Raw genomic sequence first — 17,465 nt, 5'->3', positions numbered from 1 at the left:
GATTGGCCCAGGAGGCTGAACGAAGAAAACCCAGCTCATAAAATATTTCCATCCCCCGCCTTGCGAGCTTCCATAGTTCACGGAGAGGAAACTTACCGGGACAGGAGACAGCAGTCCTCCCACGCAGAGCGGAAGGCAGTGTATCTGCACGCAGGGTTGTCGTGAGGGTCAGATGAGACAAGGTATGAGCAGGCAGACGGTGGAGGTGATGATGGCATTGAGGCGGAAGATGCTCTCACACAGCGTGAGCGGCGCCACCTGTCACTTCTGCAGGAAGTTGAGAGAGAGCCTACCACACAGCACTGGCGGCTCGGGGCACCGCGTTCCTGGGCACACCAATGAGCGTTCGCAGCACATTTCAGTGAGCGGAGGACAGATGGCGAGAGACACGGCTCCTTCTGCTCGTCCTCTTGGCCTAGATTGGGTTCGGTTTTGAAGACGAGGGCCCTGGCGATTCCTAAGTGACAGCGTCCTGGGCCGGGGCCCTGTTGGCGAGAGCTGTGAATGTCCTGATGAACGTATCTACTGGCCGGGGCCACGATTGTGGCATCCCGGCTGGGTGGTCCCCTCCGAGGTTCTGAGGGTCCAGGGGAACTGGCTTTGGGCGCCTCCTCTCACCGAGACCCTGCGGGCCAGTTCTCGCCAGCACCCTGCGGGCTGGGCCGCCGCTCTCTGCACGCACCGCGACCCTTTGGCACGTCACCGATGCTGCAGAGAGAGCGGGGACTTTGTGGCCAGGCCGCGGGGGGGCGGGCTGGGGGACGGGCGGGGCTCAGGCACCTTGCTCCACTCTCTGGGCCTCCGCGGCGTCCTTCTGGGAAACCCAAGGACCCTTGTGGACCTTCGGGTCTGAGGGGTTCAGGGGTTCAGGGGAAGCACCGCGCCTGCGCATCCAGGACGCGGTGTGGCGCCGCTCACGGATCCCGGCGCTGGGACAGTGCAGCTCAGCCCGGAACCGGAGAGGACCCACGGGGCCACGTCTTAAGCAGGAGTTCCCGTCCCAGGTTTGGTCTTGGCCAGCTAAGCCCGGGCAGCACCCTAAGATTATGAAACTGGCACCTTCAGGTGGGGGTGAGGCCCCTGCGGACGTGGTGCGTGACCTTGGCAAGGCCCGTGGCCTCTCTGGGCCTCGGTGTCCGCAGTGCACCTGGGCGGGAGGAGCAGGCCACCCCCAGAGAGGGTCCGCAGGCCTCCTCGGTGCTGTGGGTGCAGCCGGCCCCATCCCACACCCCGCTTCCCCGGGGCCAGCCTGCACTCAGAGCCTTTCTTCTTGGTCATGACTGGGCATCTGCGTACCCCCTGGCTGCACACTCCGCTCGATCAGGAATTGACGTCCAGGGCGTCGTGCACAGCAAAGCTCCAGGAGCTGGTTGAGCAGGGGGGGAAAGGTGATGAATTCGGCTTTTCAACCCTGTCGGAGACCCCGGGAGCGGGGCGGAGCGGCGGGGGCCCCCCAGTGTGTGACTCCGAGTGCGTCGGCCCCCGGGCCGCTTGCCTGTGTGTAACCGCGGACCCCGCTGCAGTTCTCAGCAGCAGAGCTGGCCTGTGTTCGATCATACGTGACTGCGTGTCTGTGGGTTTCCTTTTCAAGTTCCTTGTTGATGTCTTTGACATCTCTTTTTGCATTCTTAAATTCAAGTACATCTGAGTGAGGCTTTTGATCTTCATTGTTGTCTTTCTACCAGGTACAAAGGCCTGAGATGCATTGTTGATTGACTATTGATTATCTAATTTGAGCCATCCAGTCATTGTTCAAAGGGATATGAAAAATAAGCTTGGAAATGAGTTACAAAGAGGCCATGTCATGGTCAGAAATTAAGGCTGCTCCTGCTGTGGCATGTGGTATGGAACAGATGGTGGGCCGACTCTGGCCCTCCGCCTGTTTTTGTAAATAAAGTTTTATTGGAACAGAAAAAGTACGTGGGTCCCCGGGACCGGAAGTCCAGTGGGCTGTGCTGATTCCCAGGTGGGCCTGTGAGAGCCCGCGGCCGCTGGGCTGATGGGGGGCGGCGTGCTCGTGATTCACGCGCAGTGAACCAGCTTTACCACCGGCGGTTCGTGCTCAGGGAAGGAGACATTGGCAGTGGGCTTGGCAAGAAGCCGGCCATTTGTCATGGCCCTGTGCCAGCCTGCACGTTGGTGCACAGCCTGGCCTTGGGGAGTGCTGCCCACCTGGCAGTGGAGTAGAGTGTGTGTGTGAGAAAGAGAGAGAGAGAGAGAGACAGAGAGAGAGAGAGACAGAGACAGAGAGAGAGAGAGAGAGAGAGAGAGAGAGCCGTCCCCACAACCCTGTTGTCACTATGTTCCTGAAGGGGCAGCAATAATGGGCGGGAAACATTGGGGGCTCCAGACAGGAGTGGGTTGAAGAGTGTCCTCCCAAATTCATGTCCACCCACAACCTCAGAAGATGGCCTTATCGGAAGTCGGGCCTTTGCAGATGCAATTGCTTCACCTAAGAGGAGGGCCTCGGGACTGCGTGGGCCCTGAACCCGATCGGAGTCTTTGTAAGAAAAAGCCGGACCCACAGAGACTTTAGGCCGAAGGCCAATGAAGACGAGCCCACAAGCCACAGCACGGCCAGGGGGGCTGGCACCCCGGATGGTAGGAGGGGCACAGCAGGATCTGCCCTCAGAGCCCGCAGAGGGGCCGCCTGTTGACACCTTGACTTTGGACTCTGGCCCCAGAACTTGAGAGAGAACACTCCACGGCTTGAACCTCTCCGTTTGTGGGGGGAAGGGAAAGGCAGGCGCGGCCCGGCCCGGCCGCTAACTTTCCGGGTGCAGGTGGCCCCTTAGCTTCCTCTGTGAGGTGAGGTGCTGGGGGAGCAGTGACACGTATTCTGGGAACAGCAGATAGCCCACGTTTTAGACTTTGCCAGCCGCATACCGTGCCTGCTGCATATGTTTTTGTTGTTGCATATTTTTCTTCGCTTTGTTGTCATTGTTGTTTGTTTTTCAGTCCTTCAGAAAGGCACAAAACGTAAAAGAAAACAAAAAACCATTTTATTGATTTCAGAGAAAAAGGGAGAGAGCGAGAGATAGAAACATCAGTGATGAGAGAGAATCATTGATTGGCTGCCTCCCACACGCCCCCTTTTGGGGATCGAGCCTGCAACCGGGGCATGTGCCCTGACTGGGAAGTGCACTCTGACCTTCTGGTTCATAGGTCAACGCTCAACCACTGAGCCACACTGGCCAAGCAGACAGAAAACATCCTCGATCGTGGGCTGGATCTGGCCCTCGGGCTGCAGCTCTGTCTGTGGGAGCCCCAGCCACACGCGTCAGGCCAGGTGGTCGTGGGTTCTGCCGTGGGCCCAGCTGCCGGGGGGCGGGGGGGGGGGGGGGAAGCGAGTCGGGAGCCCCGGGCGCTGGCTTCCTCGCTCGTCCCGGGGAACGTGCCTGGTTTTCCCGAGGGCGGGGAGGCCACAGGGGCCGTGCTAGACGGACGCGTGCCTCCCCGTCTTCATGCCCAGCCTGTCTGCCCACACTCCACTCCCCGGCGCTGGGCACAGGGCGGGCACAGGGCCTGGCACGTGGCGGGGCACAGGGGAGATTTGGTGAGGAATGAAGGAACCTTCTGGAAGCCCTCTCTGGGCCGACCATCTCTGAGTTTCCTCTGTCATAACAGGGACTCCCCGGTGCCATCGTCCGTCCCTTTGGGAGGCGGGCGCTCTGCTGAGTCATCCCGCCCAGTGAGCCGGCAGCGGGTGGCGAGCCAGCCGGAGCGAGTGCCTGCCTGGAGCCGGCCTTCGCGGAGAGAAGTGCTGGGCCCCGGCTGGGCCGCGAGGGGCAGGTCCGGAGAAGACGGGGATGACCCTGGAGGCCCCTCGAGCTGGTGTTGGGGCCCGGAGCTGGCAGGCGGCCCGGCCGGGGTTTGAATTCTGGCTCTGCTGCTTGGCCGCTGTGTGGCCCCGAGTGAGTGTCTTAACCTTGCTGGGCCTCGAGGGCCGGCACACAGGGTGGGAGGGGCCCACGGCCCCGGCGCTTGCTCTCAGCGGCAGCTCTTGTTCACTGGCTCGAGTTCTTGTCAAGCCCTCTCTCCCCCAGAGCGGGTCCTGTCCCCCGCCCCCTGAGTCCTTGCCGTCCTGGCACGGTCCAAGGGTTCCTATGGTCCCCCCAGTTCACAGAGGAGGACTCAGAGGCTCAGCGAGGCTTGCCTGAGGCGCAAGGCAAGTGGCAAGACAGGCGCCCTGGCTGGTCCTCCTCCTGCCCCTCCCCTCCGCCCCCTCCCGAGTCACCGGCCACTCAAGGCCTTGTCCCCGCTGCGGACGGCCAGGCCGCGTCGGCCAGAGCAAAGGAAAAACTCCGTCGTCTCAGACCGTTGGACTGAGTGACACGAATCTGCGGGACCTCTGCCACGGAGGCCTCCTGACTCCTCTGAGCACCTCTCGGGTGGCTGCTCCCTGTACCTGCCCCGCCCCCCCCGCCCCCGCCCCGCCCCCCCACCGCCGCCCCGGCTTGCATACATGGCCCAGCCCCATCCTTGGTCACGGTCTGGCCTGAATGGGAATCTTCCAGGGGAAGGCCTGTTTGATTGCCCTCGGCTAGGAGGCATCTTTGAATTATTGTGCAAGGCCAAGGCCATGGCCGGGGGTCCCTGGGGCCCCCTGCCCCAGAGCCTCTGCAGCTGAATGTGTTTACCCAGAAGCGGAGCTGAGTCCAGAGGGAGCCCGTCGGGCTGGGCCCTGGGGTCTAGGAGCCTGGAGCGCCGCCTCTGTGGCTTGCAGGGAGGGGGAGGGGTGCCACCCAAGGGCAAACCAAGGTCACAGAGCGGACGGCCAGGAGCCCCAGAAAGAGGGTGCATCTCATCAGAAGACTCAGAGGCTGAGGGCCACACCCATACTCTGTGACTGGCAGGGGGAGCCCGGGGGCGGGGCCCGGCCTCCTCTTGCTCTCTTTCCTGTTTTCTCAGAAGCACTGTCGCCCCATCACCCCACCTTTCACCCTCCCCCCTCCTGGTCCTTTATGAGGTCCTGACAGGTGCCCGAGCGCAGGCCCTGACCCCACATGACATCAGCTGGGGCCAGCCCAGAGAAGCAGAAGATGCCGTGGCCCCGCGTGGGGGATGCTGGGGGACCTGGCTCAGCGTGTCGGCCAAAGGGCTTCCTAACAGCGAGGCCCAGGGTTCATCCGAGTCCCCGCCCATCCCTGGACTGCCTGCTGCAGGGCGGGGCAGAGTGGGCACCCCGGGCACCCCGGGCTCTGGGCTCCCAGGACGGGGGGGAATGGCTTCTCCTGTCCCGCCCTCCTTCCACAGGCACCCGTGAGTCATCCCCTCCCAAGGAGGGGCGAGGCCAGGAGCGACATGGGCGAGCTCCCCATGGGGGGACAGTGGGCGTCTGGAAGAAGTGTCTCCCCAGCCCCCTCATCTGACAGATGGCTCCAGCCATCCTTGGGGGTGGGCACCGTGTGGTCCAGGGGTGGCAGCCCACATGCTGAGCAACAGAAGGGTCTGGACTCAGAGCCTGGCTCTGCCAGTTGGCATCTGTGCAGCCGGCGGGCACGTTGGCAGCCCCGGCCTGGCCAGCAGGTCAGTGTGAGCAGGAGGGGGAGGGAGTGGGGAGGCCGGGAGGGAGGCCTGGGCGGGTGCCGGGTTCAGCCAGGAAACGGTGGCTGGTCTGCTGACTGGAGGGGGTGGGGTGGGCATGGCTCTAGGTGGAGGTGCTGAGCCTGAGCCGGGCAGAGGCAGCGGGACCAGAGGCGGTGACAGGAGACGTCGGGCCGAGGGGATGGACAGGCCCAGCTGCAGCGTTTTCCTGGCAGTGAAGCCAGACCCGGCTTTGGGTCCAGCTCCCACTCTTGGCAGCTGTGTGACTTGGTCAAGTCCCGTGGCCTCTCTGAACCTCGGTGCTTCTTCTGCAGAGTGGGGGGGCTCCCGGCGTGGGTTTGCTGTGCCCTGGCCGGTGTAGCATCACGAGGGAGGTGGGGGGTGTGTGTGTGGAGCTGACTCTGGCTCAGGCTGGGCTGGGGGCGGAGGGGGTGGAGGGAGCGTTTGGGAGATGGCGGGCTTGGTCCGAGGCGTAGGGCGCGTACGCCGCTGGTGAGAAGTCCAGCAGAAACACTGTGACATGCACGACCAGCACAAGAATGGACCTGCATCCTCAGGACTGCTCTGGGACCAGGACCTGGCGCTCCGTGTGGGGCTGGGCCCAAGGGGAGCCACAGGGAAGATGCGGGAAGTAGCTCCCTGCACCTCAGCCGCCTCGGTTTGGAATGCGCTGCCCGAGGAGGTAGTGAGTTCCCCGTCCCGGGAGGAATGAGAGTCTTGGCTGGAGTTCTGCTTGGGGGGCCTCGGAGAGGACACCAGGGGGGTTGGGCTGGGTGCCGGCAGTCCGCCCCCGCTCAGGATTTAGGGCACAGGGGTGCTTCCCCAGGTGTCCGGGCACCTGCGCCTCAGGCTGGACAAGCTTATTGAGTTTTTTTACTTTTCTTGCAGCAGAAAGAGCAACGTCGGCACAAATTTGCCTTTAAAATAAGATGCTGTGAGTCTGCCGCATGCAAATGGGTTTCAGCAGCTGGAAGGCTGACCTTGAGCTGTGTCCTTGGCCTCATGGAAGGGCTCTGAGCCCCGTGCGTGAGGCTGGAATGGCAGCCTGGCTGGGCGTGGGGCCATGGGAAGGCGCCCTGGATGCTTGCCTCTGAGGGAGGGAAACACGTTGTCCTTGAACCTGTGGACAGAGGGAGCGGGATCCACCAGCTCTGTGAGAGGACAGGGCTCTGTCCACTGTCCTGGATCCACGGCCCTGCCCCCCAGACACCTGCATCCGCTGCTGTCACCGCCCCGTCCCGTCATTGTGAGTCAGAGCTCACACTCACACCAGCGCTGAGAGGGAGGCCTCACGGGCCTCCTGGTGAGGGGCCCGGCTGGGCGGGGCTGGAATCCTGGCCACCACTTTCTGGCTGTGTGACTGCGGACTCCTCACTTGCCCTCTCTGATCCTCCGCCTCTTCATCATTAAAGTGGGGGTAATAGTAGTCCCACGCCACAGGGCTGTCGTGAGAATCCGATGAAGTGTATGTGAAGGACTCGGACCTTGCACCCGTGCATCTAAAAAGGGCCACTCGCCACCTCCCTCGGGTGGTAAGTGGCAGAGCTGGGTGTTGCCTGTCTGTCTATACCAGTGGTCGGCAAACTGTGGCTCGCGAGCCACCTGCGGCTCTTTGGCCCCTTGAGTGTGCCTCTTCCACAAAATACCACGTGCGGGCGCGCACGTACAGTGCGATTGAAACTTCGTGGCCCATGCGCAGAAGTCGGTTTTTGGCTCTCAAAAGAAATTTCAGTCGTTGTCCTGTTGATATTTGGCTCTGTTGACTAATGAGTTTGCCGACCACTGGGCTATACGCCGTGCCACCTTATGTTCAACCTGGCCCTGCCCACGAACTGGCCAGAGTGCCCCTCGGTGGCCCGTCCCATGCCAGACACCTCCTGCCACTGCCCCGCAGGATACCAGTCCCCTGGAATGCCCCCTTATCTTTTGGGTATTTTATCTCCCGTCTAAATGGGAACTCGAGTCCAGGCCGCACTGGCTGGTGCACAAGCTCCCTCCCTGGGCACACCCTGGCTGCTGAGTCACTGCCGCGCCCCGCGTCGGGTCGGGGTCTCCTCCTTCGACGTGGGTGACGGGGGCACGCCGGGAGCGGAGGGTTCATTACATCGCACGGCAAGGCTTGTAGGACACGGGACGCGTCATTGGGTCCTGCGTGATGGAGCAGGCCCCGCCGGCCCCGGCACCCTGCCCGGGCCGCTGAGCTGGAGTGATTGCCGCGTCCCGGCAGCTTCCCTTGCCTGGTGAGCCGCCAGGGCCTTCTGCCTTTGCAAACCCTCCCTGCCCGCCCCCCCCCCCCCCGAAAGTGGCCCTGAGCCTCAGAGGCCCAGCTCTAAGCGGGCATGTCCCTCTCTTGCCAGCTTGCTGGGGTGCAGAGCTGGGCCCCCCGTGTAATTAAGGGCATCTGAGGGACACGTGTCAGGTTTACGCGGTGACGCCAGGCGGGCTCCTTCGCCATAAACAGCGTCTGAGAGATTTCCCTGTGAAAATGGGGCGTCCATCAGAGGCCAAATGGGCCATGAAGGGCGTTCCAGGTCCATCGCTCCCAGCTGCTGAGGGGTGCCTGGCACCCACGGGCCAACTTCCCGGCAGCTCCGAGGCCACCCTGGATGGGGGCCTTGTGGTGAGGGTGACCTGTGAGCCCCTGCGGCCCCTGAGACCGTGGTGCCCCGGACGGGCTCCTGCCCCCTAACTCCACCAGGGCAGCCGCCCCTGCTCGCTGCCCAAGCTCCAGCCTCCCCTCTACCCACCAGCCTCTGCGGCTGCCCTGGGGGTCTCTCGCAGTGTGACCCGCAGACCTCCCGTAGCCGACACACTCAGGGGCTGCCCAGGCCCCACCCAGCCTTCCAGGGGCCGGGCCAAGGGATTTGCATTCTTGACAAGCATTTCCTGCTGTGATTATGGGCCTCAGCTTGCCTGCCCTGCAACCTCAAGGAATCCTTCCCTTTCCTTACCTTTCCTTACCGCCCACATTCCCACCCCAGGTCCCTGGGAGAGAAACATGATTGGCTCAGCTCTCTGGGCAGCCTGATGGTTGACTGCCTCTGAAGGGGATTGTCTTCTGCTTGATCCAATCAGCTGAGGGCAGTGTGGGGTGTGGTCATGTGGTGCAGAACTGCTGAGAAGAGGCCGTAAGTTATCCCTGCTATTGGTTTATCAGTTTGTTTAACCCTAGAGGCCCAGTGCACGAAATTGGTGCAAGGGGCTCGGCCCTCGCAGCCCCGCTTCGTCGGGAAGGTCGTCCGGTCTAATTAGCATATTACGCTTTTATTATTATAGATTTGACCCCCTTTGGGTGTTTTTGCATAGTTTTGGGATTCTAGTCTCTTCGGCCGTTTCAATTTTTTAAAAACAACCAAATGGTGCACACAATTTTAAAATCGCCAATAATCATCAAATTTTCAGTCTTACCTATGTTGGAGCTGAGTTATAGCAGTGTAATGCCAACTATATGAGTAGTTTTAAAAAGAAATAGGTGCAATTAATTTTAGTAATTAATTTATATGTCTAAAGTAAGACCAACATATCATCAACACTGAGATTATTAATGAGACATCTCGCGTCATGTTTTTCACACGGCGTCTTTGAAATCTGGTGTGTATTTTATGCTTACAGTTCATCTCAGTCCAGGCTAGCCACGCTGCAGGGCCCGGTGGCACGTGTGGTTGGTGGCTGTCGTACCGGGCAGCGCGGCTCTGAATGGTGGCTTTGCTGTACAGCCTTTCCAATGTGTTTGTACCCACGTTTGAATAGTTTAAAATAGTGTAAGGGCTTTTCAGTGTGCTGTCTGAGAGCACTGGACTTCAAACTGTTGGGTTCCCAGCAGTAAATGCTCATGAAATCTGCTGGAGGATTATGCCCTTTGTTCCTGATTCTCTGCCTCCTGTTCTTGCTGGGTGTTAGGTCCCGAAGGAGGAATGAGGCCAGAATGGTGAGGGATTATGAATCTATTCGCTCATCTGCACACCAGGTGGCTGAGCCTGGCTGGCAGCCCCCAGTGACGGGAATCGGTGGCTTTTAAAGGACTCCAGGCGGGCTTTTCCTGGGCGGAGACTTCTCTGTGCAGGTCCGGATCCTGGGAAGTCCGGAGGGGAGAGAGAATGGTCTTAGCAAGTGGAATGTGGTCTAGGCCAGTGGTCGGCAAACTGCGGCTCGCAAGCCACATGCGGCTCTTTGGCCCCTTGAGTGTTCTAACGCCACTTCTTCAAAATAGACTCGCCCAGGCCAAAAACCGACTTCTGCACATGGGCCACGAAGTTTCAATTGCACTGTACATGCGCGCCCGCACATGGTATTTTGTGGAAGAGCCACATTCAAGGGGCCAAAGAGCCGCATGTGGCTCGTGAGCCGCAGTTTGCCGACCACTGGTCTAGGGAAGTGAAATGCCCATTGTGAAGTGGCCTAAAGGTCAGTTCCCAGGGAGGGGGTGTCGATTCAATAGTTCAGTCAAACCTGGTCACTCGGGGTCCTTGTTGGCCAGGCCAGGTAGGCCATCATCAGGGTTCATGTCTCACTAGTGAGTGTGCTGGTTTTCTGGGATGGCCTCAAACTCAGTGGCTTCAGATAACCGGAGTGTATGTTTTTACAGCTCTGCAGCCAGACGTCTGAAATCAGGTGTGTGTGTGTGTGGGGCTGTGTTCCCTCTGGAGCCCCCACCCCCACCCCGGGGGAGAACCCGCTCTTGCTGCTTCCAGCGTCTCCAGGCTGCCGGCATTCCTTGGCTTATGGCCGCATCACTCCAATTTCTGCCTCCCCGTCACATTGCCTCCTCCTCAGGGTGCCTCTCCTCTGTGTGTCCTTTCTTGAGACACTTGTCCCTGGATTTAGGGTCCACTTGGATAATCAGGGTGATCACATCTCCAGATCCTCACCTTTATTGCATCTGCAAAGAGCCTTTTTCTAAATAAGGCCGCACTGACAGGTTCCGGGGATCGGACCGGGGACACAGCTTCTCCAGGGCCACCCTTCCGCCCACCCCCGTGAAGTGCGAGTGTTGTGACAGGAGGGGTGAAGAAGCGAGGAGGATGCGACGGTTTATGTTCCTCCGGCATGAAGCGCGTACAACCAGAGTGGCTATGAGAGGCACACGCACACCCAGCATCGTCTCTCAGCGTCACGGGAGGTCTGGTCCACGCCGGCCAGGGCTGGGTCACGTTGGCCACTCCAGGAGTGGACGTGGGTTCACGTGGTAAACGAGTGTGTCAGATGCAGCCGGGGAAGCGAAAGGAAAGACAGCGGGACGGCAAGAACGTCTTAGCTGTCCAGGAACGGGCACGGCCGTGCCGGTAACGTGCGCTGGAAAGGGCCGGCTCCACCGCGCGGATCCGTGCCGGCTTTCCCCCGGGGTGGTCACGGCTGTGATGATGTGTTTGTCTAAGGATCACCTGCCTGTTATTAATGAGGGGGAGGATCGACAAACGAAGGGGAGAGACTCTCCTGCCGGGATACAAAACAGAGAACGGAGCTGAATCCGTCAGTCACCCGGGGGGCCGGGGGACAGCAACCCGCCTGTAGGAGTTCTCCGGGCTCCGCGGGGACGCTGTGGCCGCGGCCCTGCTTGTTCGCGGTGGCTTTATGCGCCCCTTCCTCTTCTCTGTGACCATCAGGGCGGCACTCATTTGGGTTTGCAAATGAGGTTTTCTTGATGTTGTCATGTCAGCATCTGGATTCAAGGCGGCTGCCTCCCAGACCGGGCCCTCCCCCGTGTCACGGCGGCCCCCTCCCCCTCCTAACCGCCCCCAGGGCCCTGGGGTTTGCTAATGAGCCCGGAGGCCACAAACAGTAATGAGAGTGTTTGCTGGCTGCTGTGGGCTTGCCCTTGGGATCCCTTTCTGTCATTAAACGGGGAATTCTCCTTCTGCCGCCGCGTTTGAAGCGAAGGCTTGCCCTCGCGGTGGCATTCACGTATTCCTTCACCCCCCCTTCATTCATTCATTTACTCATTCATTCATTCATTCATTCGTTCAGCAAATCGCTGCGGAGTGTCTGCTGAGAGCCAGGTTCCAGCGCCGTGCCGGGCCCACAGAGGGGGAGAGGAAAGCAGGCTCGGGGTCACCGGACCCAGCTCTTCCCGGGAGCTCCGTGACCTTGGGAAATTCCTTTCATCCTTCTTGGTCTCCTCCGCTGTGAAATGAGGAGACAGACAGAACTGTCGCTGAGCCCCAAGAGCTGCAGAGACCACTCGGAAATTGTGGGGTCTGCTTTTCGCGGCTCAGTGGTTCTCAGAGAGAGAGGGGACTGGCCCAGAGAGGTTCTGAGAAGGCCCCTCCCTCCTCTCCCCGCTGCGTGCCGCTCCCCGCCTCCCCCCTGCTGGGGTTACTGCTTATCTGCCCGAACAGTTTGTGTCCCTGAGAGGGTCACCAGGTTTTGCAAACAAAAAGACAGTGTGCCCAAATTAAATTTGATTTCAGAAAACAATTCTTTTTTCATAGGATAAGTATGGGCTGTATAACATTTGGGACACGCTTATAGTAAAGAATGCTCGAGTCCCATCTTTTACACGGCAGCGCCTGTCCCGGGGTGTGCTGGGAAGTGGTGGAGTTGCAGTTTTTGATTCCCTCACCAGCCACCACCGCCCTCTTTACAGACAACCACACCCAGACCCTGAGCGGCCAAGGCGGGCAGCGCGGTGGGGCGGCCTGGGAGGGAGCGGGGCCCTGACTCCCGTCGGATGGGGCGGACGGCAGAGTGTAGCCACTCAGATGAGAGGTGGCTGCGTGTTTAACCCCCAGGACTAAACATTCACCAGAGGAGACGGCTCTGAGCTCAGGACAGTGTGGGCCTCCAGGGAGCTGGCCCTCCCAGCCTCGCTCAGCCCTCCTCGCCTCCTCAGTCCTCCCAGCCTCCTCAGCCCTCCCGGCCTCCTCAGCCCTCCCGGCCTCCTTCCTCCCGGCCTCCTCAGTCCTCCCAGCCTCCTCAGCCCTCCCAGCCTCCTCAGCCCTTCCTGCCTCCTCAGTCCATGTTTCTCAGAGACGTCACAGTGGGGAACAGAGTTGTGATTGGAGTGCGATTTGGTTTCTGTCTTTAAAAACATCCATAAAGCACGGGGGGGGGGGGGGGGGGGGGAGGGGGCGGGAGCCGAGGAAGAGGATGGAGCCGTTCTGTCATTCTCGCCTTCAGACCAGGCCGTTGCTGGCTCCCGGAGTTTCTGCCTCCCGGCTCCGACCCGCAGGGGAACCATCTGCCCCTTAAGCGGCACGGAGCCGCCCGGTCCCCCTCTAAGGCCCTGCATGCAGGGCGCATCCTGGTGGAGGACTCACGCAGCTGCGGGAGCTGCGGCCGCTTCCCGCCGGGCGCCGTAATGGAAGTTCCGACGGCTCTCATTAGCCCAGCGACTCCTTCTGGCCTCGGTTCGCCGGCTCCTCCGCCTCCTGGTGTACCAGCTGGCCTGGGAAGGTGTTGCTGGTCAGCAGAGCAAGGGGACACGCGTGTCCTTGACCGAGTGGGTCCCCCTCCGGGGCTTGCGCAGGGCCTCCCAGAGCCAGGACGGCGGGTGTTTACCTCTGAGCTCACTGCCTGGCACGTTGGAGCTGCCCTGTGGTCCCCACTCCGTGTCGTGGCCCCTGGAGCCACTTGGCTGCCAGGCCCACGGGTCGCACAGAGCAGAGACCTCAAGCCCAGCTCGTGGATCCCGGGCCAGGATGCTCCAGAGCCGAGGGCTTTGCATTGTGCCGAGCCCCGTGCTGCCGTCCCACCCTCGGTCTCTGCACCCGCTTCATCCGTGCACGCCGTCCCGGACTCCCTGGTCCTGGCGTCACGAGGGTCGCCGTCACAGCCCGTGTGCCTGGCACCTCACGGGGACGCACGTGCGGGAATGGAAAGGACACGTGAGGGCAGGGAGGCGGTCCAAGCCTCCTCCGCACACCAGCCAGCCGCCCCTGCCCGAGCCTGGCCCCGGCGTCCACCTGTGGCTGACACCCTCCCGTGGACCCGGCCCAGGAGGTCAGACAGGCGCCGCCCATCAGGCTTTCTGGAAGGGGAGGGAGGAATGCCCCCCGAAGGCCTCCCTCCGGTGTGTGAGGTCGTGGGTGTGAGGTCCCCACACCGCCCACCCAGCCTGACGGGGTCATCTACTCGGCAGGGCAATGAACTTGGGCCGGAGGTTTGTGTCTCCGGGGAGAGCCTGGGAACCCCCAGCGGGCGGCCCGGCCTGAGGGCGCCTTGCTGTGCTCATTTAAAAATATATATATATTTATTGGTTTCAGAGAGGAAGGGAGAGGGAGAGAGAGAGAGAAACATCAATGATGAGAGAGAATCATGGACCGGCTGCCTCCTGCCTGCCCCTCACTGGGGATCGATCCCGCAACCCGGGCCTGTGCCCTGACCGGGAATCGAGCCGTGACCTCCTGGTTCGTGGGTGGACGCTCAACCACGGAGCCACGCCGGCCGGGCGGTTTGCTCATGTTCACATGGGAGCAGGGAGCCTGGGTGGGGAGAGGGCTTGTGTGGCCGGGGCGCAGGGCACCCGGCGGGAGGCGCTGGACTCTCCTTGGGGGTGCGTGGCCATCTCGCAGTGAAGGGACGTGGGCTGCCCCGCCGCGCCCCGCAGTGTCCGGAGCACGGACCTGGGGGTCCAACCAGCGTAGACGCTCCCAGCACGAGGACACGCATCCTTGGGGCCTCGGTTTCCCTACATGGAAATGGCAAACTGCCTCGCACTCCCAGGGCTGCTGGGAGGGTGGGGCATCCTGTGGGCGAGGCCTCTAGCTGGTGCCTGGGTCCCTGGGTGCCTGGGTGCCTGGGTCCCTGGGTGCCTGGGTGTCTGGGTGCCTGGCCGTGGTGGGTTCTCAGAGAGCGACCTTCTGTCTTTAAAAAAAAATCCATAAAGCACAGGGCGGGGCAGGAGCCGAGGAAGAGGACAGAGCCTGGGCGTCCGGTGTGCAGCCAGGACGGGAACATCTCCCGGCACTCCTGTTCACTGCCTGGTATCCTGGGCCCAGGCAGCTGGCAGCGCTGGAGAGGGGGGCAGGACAGCTGGGAGCGCTGGAGAGGGGGGCCCAGGCAGCTGGGAGCGCTGGAGAGGGGGGCAGGACAGCTGTGAGCGCTGGAGAGGGGGGCCCAGGCAGCTGGGAGCAGTGGAGAGGGGGGCAGGACAGCTGTGAGCGCTGGAGAGGGGGGCCCAGGGCAGCTGGCAGCACTGGAGAGGGGGGCCCAGGCAGCTGGGAGCGCTGGAGAGGGGGGCCAGGCAGCTGGGAGCGCTGGAGAGGGGGTCCAGGCAGCTGGGACTGTTGCCCCGGGAGCAGGGCAGACGCCTGGTGGCCTGAATCGGGTCCTGTGGAGACACAGCACCGAGACCAGGGGCAGCTGGGTGGGCCCCGGGCCAGGCCTCTACCGGCAGCACCCCTTTCAGTCCGACCGTGAGGGACCTGACAGGTGAGGGGATGGAGCCTAGAGGGGGAGATGCCGCCGGCCCACAGCCACGCCGAGCGGGAGGGGCCCTGCCCGTCCGCCTCCCGGCCCACACCCTCACCCTCACCCTCAGCCACCTTGGGGTGTCCCGGATGTTGGGGCTGTCGCTGCTGTTCCAGCCCCTCTTGTGCAGGTCCTGGACACTGCCTGCAGCCCCTGTCACCCCGTCCTCCTCTCCCCCTGCCCCCCAGAGGCGGGGTTCCGGGCCACTCCACGAGGCAGGAGCCAGGCTGTGTGTACAGCACACAGAGCTCGCTTAGTCTGGGGGGCTCCCTCTGGGCACCTGAATGCTCAGAGCCTGGTGCAGGGTCTGGCACGTAGTAGGTGCGCAGTAAATACCTGCTGGATAGATAAATGGCCCCATTTAGGAACATGCAAAGCATGGGGGCTGGCTAAAGGGGAGGGTGGTGTTGGCAGCGAGGGGGAGGGGGCGGGGGAGCCACAGGAGGCCTTAGGGAGGATCATGAGCGTGGTGAGGATGTTGCCGTTTCGGGAGAGTCCCTCCGGCCGCGGGGGAGACGGGGCCAGAAGGCAGCCAGTTCCAGGAGCCGTGACAAAGCTGGGCCGGCAGGGGCAGGAGAGGCGGCAGCAGGCTTGGCCGGCTTTGCCAACCATGACCTCAGCACCCTGCTCATGCCTGAGCCGCGTCTCCCCTGCGCCTGGGGCAGACACGGGCTTGGCACGGGCTCTGATGGGCACGCTGATGTGATGCGGCCCGAAGGCGTCTTGTCAGCAGGCCATTTGGCCCCACTCGCCTGCCTGGGCAGAGGCCGCGCCTGCGGGAGGCAGGGCGGGGGGAGGAGCCAGCGAGGCCAGCTGTCATCGTCCGGCCAGCACCAGGCCCCCGTTCCTTCCCACGGCGGCTCCTCACGCTGGCCCGGGACAGCGCTCCACAGTTTGCAGAGCCCTCCGGCCTGGGCAGGTCCTGTCACCATCACACACGCAGGGAAACTGAGGCTCGGGGGTGAAGTAAGAGCCAGGAGAGGGTGGGATTCAGAGCCAGGACCCTGGAGCAAATTCGCCACACCTCGGCCCTCTGTCTGTCTCGTTATGAATTCTTGCCCTCCCCCCACTTCCTCTCCGTATCCCACGGTCCTGGGACTTGGTTTGGGTGCATCATGGGAATAAGCCGGTCCTGACCATGTTCAGGCAGGTGCTCGTTGCCGGGCAGTTGGGTATTTGTCGCCTCATGAAATCCTCACTTCCCTTTGGACAGGCGAGCAGGCCCAGGCACGTCTGTAACTTGCCGAGAATCGGGCAGCTGTTAAAGTGGGGTCTCCCGTCACAGCCTGGTCAGCGCCTCCCAGGTGGCTCTCAGACCTCAGCACCCGGGGACCTTGTCGAATGCAGGTTCCAGGCGCCAGTGATTCTGATCCGGGGTTGGGGCGGGGCGGGGCAGGGCCCGGGGAGCTCCGTCTGCAGGAGAGAAGCCGGTGACGCTGCCTCGGGCTTCCAGGAGCTTGTGCTGCAGGAGCGGCCGGAGCAGGTGGGCTCCTCGGTCCCCTGCCCCTGCCCCTGCCCCTGTAGCTCTGGCCTCGGGCCACCTGACCGCCTGGAGGGCCCACAGGGGTCTGAGTGAGGGGTGGCGCCTGGAGGGCTGTGCTGGAGCCGATGTGGGCGTTACTGCTCCCGTGAGCACCGTCCGACCTGGCCTAGAGTCAGGCCTGCAGCCTGACCGGGGCCTGCTGACCACAGGCACAGCCCCAGCTGCCCAGTCCCTGAACCTCAGGCCCATCTGCCTCTGTGCCGGCCAGGCCAGCAGCCACTCTGCAGGGGCCGTCTGGCCTGGCAGGGAGGAGCTGGCAGCCCCAGCCCTGGCCCTGTGGGCACCCACTTGCTCTGGCCCCGGCTATGGCCCCTCTGCTGGCAGAGGTGGGCCGAGCGTGGTCAAGGGTCCAAGGTCACCCCTAGGCTCCCTCCCCGACCCGCCCTCTTCTGGGGCCTGCATTTCTGCCTGAAGGGGGCGGGGCCTGTCTTTAAAAGCCTGTGACCCCAGTGGAGCATCATCAGCCGTCAAAAGGACGGAGACACTGACCATCGCTCCAGCCTGGCGAACCTCGACAGCCTGAGGCTGAGGGGGAGAGGCCGGCATGGGCCGCAGGTTGTAGGATTCCCGTCACGTGAAGCGTCCAGGACAGGCGTGTCGGCAGTGGCCGGGAGGGGCAGTGACCGCTGGGGTACAGGGTTTCTGGGGTGATGAGAACGTGTAGCATTAGACAGTGGGATGGCTGCGTCACACAGGGAATGTGCTAAAACCCGCTGAGGCCGCGCTGTGCAGTGTCCAGGGAGGACCCGGGGGGCGGGGGGGGGGGGCGCTGTGACTGTGCCCTGTTCTGGTCCAACGCGCCCCACAGTCCCGGTTCTCTGGACTCCTCCCCCTGCTGTCCTGACCCCGCCTGAGGGCGCCTCTGCGGAAGCTGGGGTTCGAGGAGCCCCATTGGAGCATCCGGTCCTGCATGTTAGCCCCGTCCTCACCACGGCCGCGCGCGACCCGACAGGTTGTCCCTACTTCA

General features: G+C 62.4%; 1 protein-coding gene across 1 annotated transcript in view; it reads left to right on the top strand.

Annotated features, from left to right (window-relative positions):
- Nucleotides 1–17,465, top strand: part of PPP2R2C (protein phosphatase 2 regulatory subunit Bgamma) — an 83,295-nt gene that overhangs the window by 30,622 nt on the left and 35,208 nt on the right. The gene's annotated exons all lie outside the window — the stretch shown is intronic.

Source organism: Cnephaeus nilssonii, assembly GCF_951640355.1.
Source record: "Cnephaeus nilssonii genome assembly, chromosome: 1".
Taxonomy (NCBI): Eukaryota; Metazoa; Chordata; class Mammalia; order Chiroptera; family Vespertilionidae; genus Cnephaeus; species Cnephaeus nilssonii.
This window is presented reverse-complemented; position numbering and strand designations above follow the sequence as displayed.